The sequence below is a fragment of the Amia ocellicauda genome, unplaced genomic scaffold, assembly GCF_036373705.1.
Source record: "Amia ocellicauda isolate fAmiCal2 unplaced genomic scaffold, fAmiCal2.hap1 HAP1_SCAFFOLD_135, whole genome shotgun sequence".
Classification (NCBI taxonomy): Eukaryota; Metazoa; Chordata; class Actinopteri; order Amiiformes; family Amiidae; genus Amia; species Amia ocellicauda.
This window is the reverse complement of record NW_027102698.1, coordinates 49,965-62,817: the sequence shown is the minus strand read 5'-3', so window position 1 is coordinate 62,817 and position 12,853 is coordinate 49,965. Positions and strand designations below refer to the sequence as shown.

General features: G+C 44.5%; 3 non-coding genes across 3 annotated transcripts; all 3 read right to left on the bottom strand.

Annotated features, from left to right (window-relative positions):
* Positions 1 to 2,233: 2,233 nt before the first annotated feature.
* trnav-aac (transfer RNA valine (anticodon AAC)) lies at positions 2,234 to 2,306 on the bottom strand. The gene has a single exon. It is a non-coding gene; the product is annotated as a tRNA-Val (tRNA).
* Positions 2,307 to 8,901: 6,595 nt separating this feature from the next.
* Positions 8,902 to 8,974, bottom strand: trnav-cac (transfer RNA valine (anticodon CAC)). Its single transcript has one exon. It is a non-coding gene; the product is annotated as a tRNA-Val (tRNA).
* Positions 8,975 to 12,322: 3,348 nt separating this feature from the next.
* trnav-aac (transfer RNA valine (anticodon AAC)) lies at positions 12,323 to 12,395 on the bottom strand. The gene has a single exon. It is a non-coding gene; the product is annotated as a tRNA-Val (tRNA).
* Between the last annotated feature and the right edge of the window lie 458 nt (positions 12,396 to 12,853).

The following is a 12,853-nucleotide window of genomic DNA, read 5'->3' as shown; positions in this document are numbered from 1 at the left end:
AAACAACATGTCCAGGACATTCAAAACCTTTAGCTTTTTTAAACCTTTGAAAATAGCCTTAGACATTCACTACAACGCCTTATTATTTACAGACAATATATTTATTAGGACTTGATAATAAATGTAAAACAGAGAAGCCGCTGTAAATAAACTGTTTCTTAAATGTTTCTTTAAAAACTGTAATATTGTTAATAAAACACACACACACACAACAACATTTCATTTTTAAACGAACCTTCCAAGTGTAAACGCTTCCTGATCCCGGGACTTCCTGTTTCACAAATGTTTTCACGATCTGTTTAAATATTAAATACAATGAACACCTTCAAGCCTTTTCCTACAACCACTTTAAAACAGAAGTATAATAGCGGGAGATAAGCCAAACAACTTACTAAACCCTTTCGGACGTCTTTACTTCCTAACCAGACGGTACGGCAATCGGTCATTTCTAAACACGTTCCCCAGAAACAAGCATAGACCTGTCCGGACTTCTAAAGATCTTTCCCAGAACCCCCCGCCCTACAGGAAACGGTCACCCATCGCTTAAATATTAGCCATCAACGGGCAAACAAAGCCCTTTTAAAAACATTAAAGTTTGAAAGATCTTACTTACCTCCACAGAATAATCGTTTCTTATGTTTTTCGGCTGGTTTAGCTTTTTGCACCGCTGTGAAGGTAAGAGACATGTTTAACCTTTAACCACACCGCTTTATAAAAAGCTTTAACCTCTTACAGGCTGCAGACATATACTCACAGCTATCAGATACCGGGGCTAACGGCCTTTCAGATTCTTGAAAGGTTACGGTTCTCGAAGGTAAAACGAAACAAGCCCTCGATGTGGAAGGCCTTTCGTTGTCTCGAACCACGTTTCTTAATACTGTTAGACAGGATAATTTTTTAAAATTAACAAAACTGGACTCAAACATCTTACAGAAACGTTATACAAACAAACAGGGGTTTAGTTCTTACCCGGTCGGCAGACAGCCTGTCTAGGGACAACCACTTCTCTTGGTCGATCCTCGGAGACATTAATCACAGGCCTTTCGATAGTTTCTGTGTAATTAAAGAGACCGGCATTAATATATATTAAAACGTTTTCATAACTCTAATGAGCCGCTTCAAAACCACACACACCCATGCATAAGAACCCATGAGCGCAAACACAAAAATCTTACCGTCGTTGTTCCAGATGATCTCCTCAGCGTTGGGAATTAACTCTTGTTGACTGGTTGAAAAATAATTTTACAGAACTTAAAACAGATGTTATAGCCTTATTTACAATACATGCACACAACACGCTCTGAGTCAATGAAAATAATCTGAAGACTTGCCTAAAAACTCGTTTAAATCGAATCGCTGATGTTGTTTCCGGACATTGTTGATCTTTAGTCTTAAATCGAAAGGTCAGTATGAGTCTGTCGAGCTGAAGACCAGACCTTCATACTTATACTGATGGCCACATGCCGGATCTGTTTGTAAGGCATTGTTCTGGTCTGGCCTTTGTGCCACCCTGTTACCAATTAACATATCAAAACCAACCAATAAAATGACACTGCATCAAATTTCAAATAGAAACCAAGATGGAGACGATCTCTCTCCTCTCTACTCTAAACTTTTATTAGAACCTTTTGGTCTCTCAAAAAAACATTTTTAAGCATCAAGACCTATAGTCAACAACCACTAAGAATATTTCAGGCCTTTATAAGCGCTAAAAAACAACCTGAGCCTAGAAAATAACTATAAAGATCAAAAATAACTAGCGCTTTTACAGTGATTTTTTTTTTTTTTTTTATAGCGATGCTTTGTTTGGTATTAAACAAGTCACAAACTACTCAGAACAGCGTTTATCCCCGCAAAAGAGATATTTGGGTTTATTTTACAAAGCTTATAAATTATATAGGTTAAAAGTATTCTGAATGTTTTGATATCACACGCCATACCAACTGTTGTCTTCTACACCTTACGGTAGCAACAAATCTAACTACTGCTTTACTTTAACAATAATAATGACGGCGACCACGATGACAACAAGAACAACAACAACAACATCATCATCATCATCATCATCAGATTTTAATTAAAAGTGGCTACACCAGCGTTTACAATTTCAACCTGTCGACGGACGGACGCTCTGAGTGCATCGATTGCGGGCACTCCAATGAAGAAAAGACACCCACCGCCTCCGGGGAACCACGAGGGCAAGCATGACGAAAAGGGCCAGCCCACAGTAGGCTGTTTCCGCCCGGTTTCGAACCGGGGACCTTTCGCGCGTTAGGCGAACGTGATAACCACTACACTACGGAAACTGACACCGCTGCCTCTTGCTTCAAATGGTTACCGTTAAAGCCTGCTGGTAAAACGGGCTCAGGTGTTTCAGGTCGGCTAGGCTGTGAGAAGTGCGGCGAAAGGATGCCATTTTCACAGACCTGTTTGGCATTGCTAAAGGGCACATCAGGACACTTCGGAAACTCTTTCAAAGGCAGGACGCCCTGCGCTCTGACAGTGCCTGCACTTAACCCAACAAGGTGATGCTGAATGGCTTGTTCAAACGGCTGGTGGTCTTCCGTCACCACCAGACTATGAGAGCTATACTGCGCCTTCAACTACATAAGAGTAGATAGTAGGGTTTTTTGGGCGCGGCCTATTTTGTTATGACGTATGCCCTAAGCTTATTAATATTCCTACGTCATAATTGGGGGGCGTGATTTTAGGTAGAGTTATTTCCTTAATTATTCCTACGTCATATCCGTCAGAAAGTGTGCACCCATAAAACCCTGAACAACAAGGCCACCCATAAATACCCCCACCCCTCTGAAGGCAACGCCCCGAAACTCTCCTCTCTATTTAAGAACCCGCGCTTCTTTTAGGCAATACCTCTTTAATTCTCAGCATCTGAAACATCCCGCTTCTTCAACATGTCCAGCGACATCAACATGAAACCCCGCAAGAAACAATCCCGGGCAAGGGTTCCTGTACTCACCAATTTGAAGATTGAACGCTCCTGGGTGTTGTTCTGGGGGGCTCGACGGGGTTACCGCTTTAAAAGGGATCCCAGCTATGTTGGAGTGGAGCTTTTTGCTTTGGGAGAGAAGGAGGGTACGTTGGAACCTTTTGAGACGGTAATTGAATACTCTTATGAGGACTGGTTGAAGGTGATGGCCTGGAGAGATCTGGGGCTTGTGGATAAGACTCTAGAAGGCTTGCAAGAGGGTCCAAGAGAATGCGAAATGGAGTCTCCGACTCAGGGTTTTGAAAGGTGTGAATGGGAAAGCTTGCAGAACTACGACAGACGACGTGTGGGGTTTTGGAGGGGGGTCTGACGGCTCAGGGGCTACTCTCTTCTAAGAGGGCGGTGTGTCGTGACGTAGTGAAGAGATAGGATAAAAGGTGCAACAATTCATTCATGGTTTAAAATTAAAGAGAATGTCTTACCCGAAAGCTGCGGACGTCGACAGGCTCTACAGGCCTCTTCAAACCCGGGATCACCCCTGGTTCTATTCCCCATATTTTGTATACACTCTGGAACCCTTTGACTGTGGTTACTCTCCAAGACCTCAGACCCCGGTCCCTCAGGACGAAACAACATGCGGTGCGATGGATGTCCAAATGAGTCTCGGGGATCCCCAGCCTCTGGAGCTCATGGAGGGCCTCGATTTTGCCGAACTGTCTACCGTCTGTGCGTCTCAGGAGGGGGTCAGTCCAATGGATGGAGAAACACCCCACAAACCACCAGGCGACCCAATGAGCATCGGACTGTCCCGGGGGCGTGATGAAGACGCAGGATTTATGCCCGGGGTATGTGACCAAGTAAGCAGAGTGGTTAAAAGCACCCTGGTGTATATTCTGAGTGCTCTCATCGACCGAGCTCTGAAAGAAGTCTGTCGGGGGTGTGAAGTGAATCACCCCAGTCAGTTGAGACACAGTTGTTTGTTTGAACCAGACCGTTACTATTTCCTGTTCTATTTCAATGTGTTTTACAGAAGACTGAACAAACCGTGGCTGAAACCGGCACTAATCAAGGCGCTCTCTTACTCCCACATACATGTCACTGTGGGACAAGTCCAGAAAATCATAGATGAGATTTTGCTGGAGCTGAAAAAGGAGCCGTTTATAATAGAGAAACTTGGGCAGCTGCTCAATGACCTGGATGAGCCGAGTAGAAAAACCGCTGGCAAGCTAAAAGCTTATTTCTTCCGTAAAGAAGTTAAAGCTGGGGGCAGCGACGAAGAATTCGACATCTACGCCACTGATTCAGACTCTGACCTGAACTAAGGGACTTTGAACATGGGGAATGTTCTGGACTGCTTCTGCAACTGGTTCTGTCATCAACACTCTGCAGCTAACCTGAGAGCGCTATTACACCATGTGCTTGACAGAAAAGTAGCCAACGCGAGCCTTTTCTCTACAGATTTAACCATCGATGAGGATCAACTTTCAAACCTGGAAAAGTGAATGGCTGCTGTAACAAAGACCGGGGGGTACGAACACTGGGATGAAGGGCTCAAGGGGGCCAAGAATGATATTAGGCCATTTCATCAACATCTGTATGACCTTTTACTGAGCATGTTTAATACACCTCTGTTTAATTTTAAAATAGGTCATAATGTTGTTTTATTTACATATGTAACTGAGGTGTGTGCCTACAAGATAAAGAAACAGGTATATTTGTTGATATAGATCAAGTAACCAATCATCTGATTTCATTTTGTCTGGACCGTAGAAAAAATTGTTGTGTATGTTATACTTTTCTCAAATGTCTTAAAAGGGGTATCTGCTCTCCTGAAGTTGAATAAAAAACCTTGTATAAAAACTTTGCGCATAGTGTGGGTCTGTGTGGTTATTTGACAGAATGACTCGGCAAGCTCCCCAAATGCAGGAACTATACTACAACCCAGCCAAGATTGGGGGTTTGGCGGGTAAGAAGGGTTTTTAAAGAGGACTCGCTGAGGCCGGAGTGAAGGTTAATGATGTGGTTGTTTCAGAATGGTTACGGGAACAAGACGCCTATACCTAACATAAACCTCTCAGGATTAACTTTAAAAGAAACCGCGTATATGCAACTGACATAGACTCACAATGGCAAATGGATCTAGTCGATATGTCAAATTTATCAAAACATAACAATGGTCACAAATTGATGTTGATGTGTATCGATGTGTTATCAAAATATGCCTGGGCTCGCATTCTACATAATAAAACAGGTCGGGCGGTGACAAGGGCCTTTGAGGATATATTGTCCCAGGGTCGATGTCCTAAAAAACTGCAGACTGATAAAGGAAAAGAGTTTCTCAACAGAGAATTTCAGAATCTACTGAAGAGACACAAAATACATCATTTCACCACCGGTAATGAGCTTAGGGCATCGGTAGTGGAGAGGTTTAACCGCACCATAAAGACCAAAATGTGGAGATATTTTACAGCGGTCAACACGTTCAAGTATTTTGATAAAGTTCAGGATTTTATCGATGCTTACAACCAAGGGTATCACACCAGTATTAAAATGAAGCCTAAAGATGTTGATCAAAGTAATTCTTTTAAGGTCTATAAAAAATTATACGGACCATTTATTAAGAAGGGAAAAACTACTTATAAGTTCAACATCGGTGATGTGGTTCGCGTTTCAAAGCTAAGGAGTACTTTTGCCAAAGGTTATGAAGAAACATTTTCTGACGAATATTGTACAGTTACCGAACAGTTGGCTAGAGACCCACCCGTGTACCGGTTAAAAGACTATGACGGGGAGGATATAGAAGGAACGTTTTACGAAGCCGAGTTACAAAAAATTATTGTGGGTAAAGACAGTGTATACAGAGTTGAAAAGATATTAGCTGAAAAAACCCAGAACCGGAAAAAATATGTGTTGATGAAATGGCTTGGATGGCCTGAAAAGTTCAATAGTTGGGTCCCGGAACAACAGGTTTGCGATATTCAATCCTTATAACAACTTGCCCGCGGGTGTGTTGTGGGCATTACTTTCGATACTCAAGATGGAATCAGGAGGCTTCTACGTGACTCTACCCAGTAACGCCTCTCTCGATATATACCCTAAAAATGAAATATCCAGTTACACGGTACAATTTGGAAAATCTATAGATCTAAGGGGGTCGTGGGAAGTGGGGTTGGCGGAAATACAGTATCCTTACACTTGGGCTGTTTTACAAGATAAGGATGCCACCTTCGCCATTTTTGATGATGTTAAAAAGAGTCAATGGACATTCACGATACAAGGAGGTTATTATGACAATGTGGATAAAATATTAGATGAGATGCATAAACAGTTCTCAGAAGGCACCCCCAACATCAAGCTATATTACAACCCTATTAAAAACAGAGTGTACAAGGTGTCAAAACCAGGTATTAGCATTCAAACCAGCGGCCAACTGGGGCGTATATTTGGGATCTATTCTGACACAGAGAGCAGGTTCTCAGAAGTGGTGGGGCGGCTTTTACACTCTTTATGTGTATACGGATATCATAACCCACCAGAGGGTCGGGGATAGTTATGTCCCCCTTTTGAGAAATGTACTTATTAAAGGTAAAAGCAATGACATGGTCACAATTACTTATGACAAGCCACACTACGTACCAGTCTCAAAGACCCAATTTGACAACATCACGATCGAAGTAAAATCGGATCAGAATATCAACGTACCCTTCCGCTTCAGTAAAGTTATTGTCAAACTACATTTTCGACCCCTGAAACAGTTTGTACATTATTAAAATGGCTACCTCGAGGGGTTATGTAGATCCTAGCGCCTATGTGGATTATTACAAGATGCAAGCCGGGAACGGCTTGCCCGGTTTTGTAGGAGCCCCCACAATGTATGGCGCCGGTCTAGGAGGACTCTTTCATGGTCTCTTTAGAATGGCCGTACCCCTGCTTAAGAGAGGCTTTGCTATAGCCAGACCCCACTTGAAATCAGCGGCTAAAAATATTGTTAGTGACGTGTTCACCAATGTTATGAACCGGGCAGCTAGCCATGAGCATCAGGAGGGTTCGGGTCTCATGGTAATGGCGAGGAGGGGGGGTAAAAGAAGAAACAGCATGTGTCCACCAGGGCGAAGAAGATCCGTGGCTAACAAAAAACGAAGAATCTCTCATTCTCCAACATATCGTGGAAACACTCGGAGAAGGAAGCAGCACAAGAAAAAACCTGCAAAAAGAAAGTCTCAAAGAAAGAAAAATAGAGCCTCAGGATACATCTTTTAAACATGTCTTTTGTCAACAGTCTATCGGAAGAATGCGTCAAATCAGAACTGGATCTGTTTACAGTTCCATACACTCAAACGAGTATAGATAAGATCATATATGTAGAGATTCCCCCTCTTTCTGCAATTTCAGACACGGCCCCTCTGGAGTTTTTTATAGCTGGCAATGGCGAGGATTATATTGATTTGAATAACACATTTATTTTAATGAACTGTAAAGTGACTGATTAGGATGGCGATGCAATCGAGAAGACGGCCAACGCTGGGGTCATCAATTAATCAATTACCCGGTGGCCACCATGTTTTCACAGGTGGATGTGACCCTGGGAGATCGGCTCATTAGTCAAAGCAGCAATACTTACCCCTATAGAGTCATGATGGAGTGTATCCTTAATTATAGTGAGGAGACCCTAAGCAAACAGTTCAGCCCCGGCCTTCTCTTCAAAGACATCCCGGAAGCTATGGACGACAAGGATCCAGAGGGACTCAATAAGGGTTTGCAAAAAAGATCGGCCTCTTCAACAGAAGGGAGGACCTTTGAGCTAATGGGGCATATCCATGCAGACATATTTTTCCAAGAAAAACTCATGCTCAACGGGGTAGACATTAAAATTAAAATGATCCGTAGTAAAAGTGCTTTTTGTCTGATGACCCCTGATACGGAAAAATATAAACTGACCATATTATCGGCCTCGCTGTTTGTGAAATAAGTGTCCGTCTCCCCGGCGGTTAAACTAGGACACGCGCTGGCGTTAGTGACGGCAAACGCCAAGTACCCGATCGAAAGAGTCTATATGAAAGTCCACAGTATCCCCGCAGGGACACGGGTGATGAACCAGGAAAATCTGTTTCTAGGACAGCTCCCAAAACAGGTTATTATAGGTCTCGTGGATAATGATGCATTTACCGGGGTTTACAACAAGAACACCTTTAACTTTAAACATTATAACGCGGAATTTATAGCATTGTACGTCGATGGTGTGCAGGTTCCATCCAGACCTTTTCAACCTGACTTTGAAAACGGCAATGCGGTTCGTGAATATTACAGTCTAGTACTGGCTACGGGTCGCCATCTCAAGGATCAAACTCTGCTGATCGATTGCCGGGAATACTGCAGCGGTTACACCCTGTATGGTTTCAACCTGACCCCTGACGAAGAGTGTGGACAACATATTTCACTGATGAAGACGGGCAATATGCGTTTGGAGATGCGTTTCAAGCAGCCTCTACCACACACTGTAAATATGGTCGTGTATGCTGTGTTTGACAACATTATTGAGGTGAATCAGAGGAGAAACGTTCCGTATGATTATTATTAAAATGAACACCAGAGAGCTCAACCACATCATGAATGCCCTGGCCGGCTCACGGAAACTGTTTCAAGGAGTCTACGCCTGCGATCAGCTGCCTAAATTTAAGATCAAGAATTTACCTGCAATGTACATAATCAACACACACCCTAAAAATATGCCCGGAGAACATTGGCTGGCTATTTATCTAAGGGAGGACCACCGTGGTGAATTTTTTGATTCCTATGCAAACCCCCCGGATTTCAGACCTTTCCCTCGGAAGATCAATAACTTTCTGCTCAACAACTGTCAAGAAACCATTTACAGCGGTCGTCAAGTACAAAGTCTTCAGACCTTCACTTGTGGTCAGCACTGTGTGCACTAGCACGCATGCACCGCGGGTTGTTTCCGCCCGGTTTCGAACCAGGGACCTTTCGCGTGTGAGGCGAACGTGATAGCCACTACACTACGGAAACCGACCTGCCCTGGTGTTTCGAATGGCTCCCATCGAAGCCGGCTGGTAAAACGCGCACAGGCGTTTCCCGTGGGCCAGCCTGTGAGATAAAGGTTTCTACACTCACCTAAAGGATTATTAGGAACACCTGTTCAATAACCAACCAATCATATGGCAGTTGCTTCAATGCATTTAGGGGTGTGGTCCTGGTCAAGACAATCTCCTGAACTCCAAACTGAAAGTCTGAATGGGAAAGAAAGGTGATTTAAGCAATTTTGAGCGTGGCATGGTTGTTGGTGCCAGACGGGCTGGTCTGAGTATTTCACAATCTGCTCAGTTACTGGGATTTTCACGCACAACCATTTCTAGGGTTTACAAAGAATGGTGTGAAAAGGGAAAAACATCCAGTATGCGGCAGTCCTGTGGGCGAAAATGCCTTGTTGATGCTAGAGGTCAGAGGAGAATGGGCCGACTGATTCAAGCTGATAGAAGAGCAACTTTGACTGAAATAACCACTCGTTACAACCGAGGTATGCAGCAAAGCATTTGTGAAGCCACAACACGTACAACCTTGAGGCGGATGGGCTACAACAGCAGAAGACCCCACCGGGTACCACTCATCTCCACTACAAATAGGAAAAAGAGGCTACAATTTGCACAAACTCACCAAAATTGGACAGTTGTTGCCTGGTCTGATGAGTCTCGATTTCTGTTGAGACATTCAGATGGTAGAGTCAGAATTTGATGTAAACAGAATGAGAACATGGATCCATCATGCCTTGTTACCACTGTGCAGGCTGGTGGTGGTGGTGTAATGGTGTGGGGGATGTTTTCTTGGCACACTTTAGGCTCCTTAGTGCCAATTGGGCATCGTTTAAATGCCACGGCCTACCTGAGCATTGTTTCTGACCATGTCCATCCCTTTATGACCACCATGTACCCATCCTCTGATGGCTACTTCCAGCAGGATAATGCACCATGTCACAAAGGTTGAATCATTTCAAATTGGTTTCTTGAACATGACAATGAGTTCACTGTACTAAACTGGCCCCCACAGTCACCAGATCTCAACCCAATAGAGCATCTTTGGGATGTGGTGGAACGGGAGCTTCGTGCCCTGGATGTGCATCCCACAAATCTCCATCAACTGCAAGATGCTATCCTATCAATATGGGCCAACATTTCTAAAGAATGCTTTCAGCACCTTGTTGAATCAATGCCACGTAGAATTAAGTCAGTTCTGAAGGCGAAAGGGTGTCAAACATAGTATTAGTATGGTGTTCCTAATAATCCTTTAGGTGAGTGTATTTTCACTGACCTATTTTGCATTGCTCAAGGACACATCAGGACACTTTGGAAACTCTTTCAAAGGAAGAACGCCCTGAGCTATGACAAGACTTACACTTACCCCAACAAGGTGATGCTCAATGGCTTGTTCAAACAGCTGCTGCTCGTCTTGTGCCACCATCAGACAATCACAGAGCTATTGTGCCTTCTACACCTTACGGTAGCTTTACTTTAACAATAATAATGACGGCGACCACGACGACAAAAAGAAAAACAAGAACAACAACAACAACAACAAGAACAATAACATCATCATCAGATTTTAATTAAAAGTGGCTACACCAGCGTTTACAATTTCAACCTGTCGACGGACGGACGCTCTGAGTCCAACAATTTCGGGAACTCCAATGAAGAAAAGCCACCTACCGCCTCTGGGGAACCACGAGGGCAAGCAGGACGAAAAGGGCCGGCCCACAGCAGGCTCTTTCCGCCCGGTTTCAAACCGGGGACCTTTCGTGCGTTAGGCGAACGTGATAGCCACTACACTACGGAAACCAACCCGTCCTGGTGTTTCGAATAACTCCTATCGAAGCCGGCTGGTAAAACGCACACAGGCGTTTCCCGTGGGCCAGCCTGTGAGATAAAGGTTTCTATTTTCACTGACCTATTTTGCATTGCTCAAGGGCACATCAGGACACTTTGGAAACTCTTTCAAAGGAAGAACGCCCTGAGCAATGACAAGACTTACACTTACCCCAACAAGGTGATGCTCAATGGCTTGTTCAAACAGCTGCTGCTCGTCTTGTGCCACCATCAGACAATCACAGAGCTATTGTGCCTTCTGCACCTTACGGTAGCAACAAATCTAACTACTGCTTTACTTTAACATTAATAATGACGGCGACTACGACGACAACAAGAACAACAACAACAACAACAACATCAACAAGAACAACAACAACATCATCATCATCATCATCAGATTTTAATTAAAAGTGGCTACACCAGCGTTTACAATTTCAACCTGTCGACGGACGGACGCTCTGAGTGCACCGATTTCGGGATACTTCGGAAACTCTTTCAAAGGCAGGACGCCCTGCGATCAGACAGTGCCTGCACTTAGCCCAACAAGGTGATGCTGAATGGCTTGTTCAAACGGCTGGTGGTCTTCCGTCACCACCAGACTATCAGAGCTATTTTGCGCCTTCAACTACATAAGAGTAACAGCAATGTCACCGATCCTGCTACGGTCGTATTGCAACAGCAACGACATGTATCGATTTTAAAAGTGTCAGTTCCAGCGCCTCGCAAAGCTACCCTTCTGCGATCATTTGTTCTCAAGGTCAGGATTTCTTGCCACTCCGAGGAAGAGAAAACGACGGCCGGCCATGGGGCAGAGAGATGAGGACGGGTAACACGGCACTGGCACGCGTGCACCGCGGGTTGTTTCCGCCCAGTTTCGAACCAGGGACTTCTCGCGTGTGAGGCGAACATGATAGCCACTACACTACAGAAACCAACCTGTCCTGGGGTTTCGATTGGCTCCCATCGAAGCAGGCTGGTAAAACGCGCACAGGCGTTTCCCGTGGGCCTGCCTGTGAGATAAAGGTTTCTATTTTCACTGACCTATATTGCATTGCTCAAGGGCACATCAGGACACTTTGGAAACTCTTTTAAAGGAAGAATGCCCTGAGCTATGACAAGACTTACACTTACCCCAACAAGGTGATGCTCAATGGCTTGTTCAAACAGCTGCTGCTCGTCTTGTGCCACCATCAGACAATCACAGAGCTATTGTGCCTTCTACACCTTACGGTAGCAACAAATCTAACTACTGCTTTACTTTAACAATAATAATGACGGCGACCACGATGACAACAAGAACAACAACAACAACATCATCATCATCATCATCATCAGATTTTAATTAAAAGTGGCTACACCAGCGTTTACAATTTCAACCTGTCGACGGACGGACGCTCTGAGAGCACCGATTTCGGGCACTCCAATGAAGAAAAGCTACCCACCGCCTCCGGGGAACCACGAGGGCAAACAGGACGAAAAGGGCAGGCCCACAGCAGGCTGTTTCCGACCGGTTTCGAACCGGGGACCTTTCGCGTGTTAGGCGAACGTGATAACCGCTACACTACGGAAACTGACACCGCCACGTCTTGCTTCAAACGGTTACCGTTGAAGCCTGCTGGTAAAACGGGCTCAGGCATTTCAGGTCGGCTAGACTGTGAGATGGCGTCTGAAGTGCCGCGAAAGGATGCCATTTTCACAGACCTGTTTGGCATTGCTAAAGGGCACATCAGGACACTTCGGAAACTCTTTCAAAGGCAGGACGCCCTGCGCTCTGACAGTGCCTGCACTTAGCCCAACAAGGTGATGCTGAATGGCTTGTTCAAACGGCTGGTGGTCTTCCGTCACCACCAGACTATCAGAGCTATACTGCGCCTTCAACTACATAAGAGTAGATAGTAGGGTTTTTTGGGCGCGGCCTATTTTGTTATGACGTATGCCCTAAGCTTATTAATATTCCTACGTCATAATTGGGGGGCGTGATTTTAGGTAGAGTTATTTCCTTAATTATTCCTACGTCATATCCGTCAGA